Here is a 1,098-nt window from a genome sequence, read left to right on the forward strand (position 1 = left end):
GTTCGAATAATTTAATGTTTTCTTTTTCTTATCATTGTATTGTTATTTATATACATATAGGCTAGGTACAGCAGGACTTTTGCTAAAGTACTGATATTTTTTTTGTATTTGAAAAAAAATAACATAACGGCTTTGTAAGTTTTTGTTAAATAAAATTTATGTTTGTTTTTTCCACCTTGAGAAACACTATAATACGAATTTTTATTGAATCATGTAAAAAAAGAACTTTTCATGTTTTTACAAGTCTTAGTTATTTTTTTTTTTCATAAATCACAAAAACAGTTATTGTTACTTCAACACAAGCCCATGTTCTATATAAAACTCGGGGAACGTAAGTAGCATATTAGTATACGTTTTACTGTTAAGAATAATTGTTTTTCACTATAGCATCTAATAAATTATAATGTAATATTAAATAATTATTATTTATGGGTTGAATTAACCTATGAAGAGACTGTTAAACATTATCAACCCATTTAATGCCACATATATTCCACTATAAATAGATAAGAATATTACCTGAATAACATAGTTTATTCTAGATATTGCCAGAGATAGTTGACTATGATGACTGACAGAACACACCATAGGAGATACATCGCAAGTACGAAGGCGATGATGAGATGCGGGGGCCACATTTGTACTATACTGTCCGCTGTCCACTGCTACATTATAGTCTACCACTATATCTTGTCTGATCCCATTCGATAATTCCTTCGCTATCTTGGCCAAATACCCAACTCGATAAGCTATTGATGTCATTAAAATTATAATAATATTAGCATGCTCCTTATTAAACAATAATTCATAATCAGGGTCTGAATTTTCATGAAATTCTATAATTTTATTATATGCATTTTTAAAATCGCTAATCAAATATTTAATATCTATGAATTAGTTTACACGGATGCAATTAGTCAAATTTAGTTTTGCATATTTTACTATAAATGCATATAATAACATATTTGAGGAATAATAATTTTTTTTTTTAATATTTATTTATTGCTATTTACAACTGTACATTATAATACATTTAGTAAATCTGATCTAAGTTAAATTGGAGTGTTACAGGCGTGTAGAGAAACTACCCATTGGTAG

At 27.4% G+C, this 1,098-nt stretch overlaps 1 long non-coding RNA gene across 1 annotated transcript in view; it reads right to left on the minus strand.

Moving 5' to 3' along the window:
- Positions 1-742, minus strand: part of LOC106677921 (uncharacterized) — a 90,526-nt gene extending 89,784 nt beyond the window's left edge. Inside the window, exon 1 of the long non-coding RNA XR_010844379.1 lies at positions 520-742. This is a non-coding gene — a long non-coding RNA (uncharacterized lncRNA). The remainder of the gene's footprint in view (positions 1-519) is intronic.
- Positions 743-1,098: the final 356 nt, after the last annotated feature.

Source organism: Halyomorpha halys, unplaced genomic scaffold, assembly GCF_000696795.3.
Source record: "Halyomorpha halys isolate HHAL.00 unplaced genomic scaffold, Hhal_1.1 Scaffold112.1, whole genome shotgun sequence".
Classification (NCBI taxonomy): domain Eukaryota; kingdom Metazoa; phylum Arthropoda; class Insecta; order Hemiptera; family Pentatomidae; genus Halyomorpha; species Halyomorpha halys.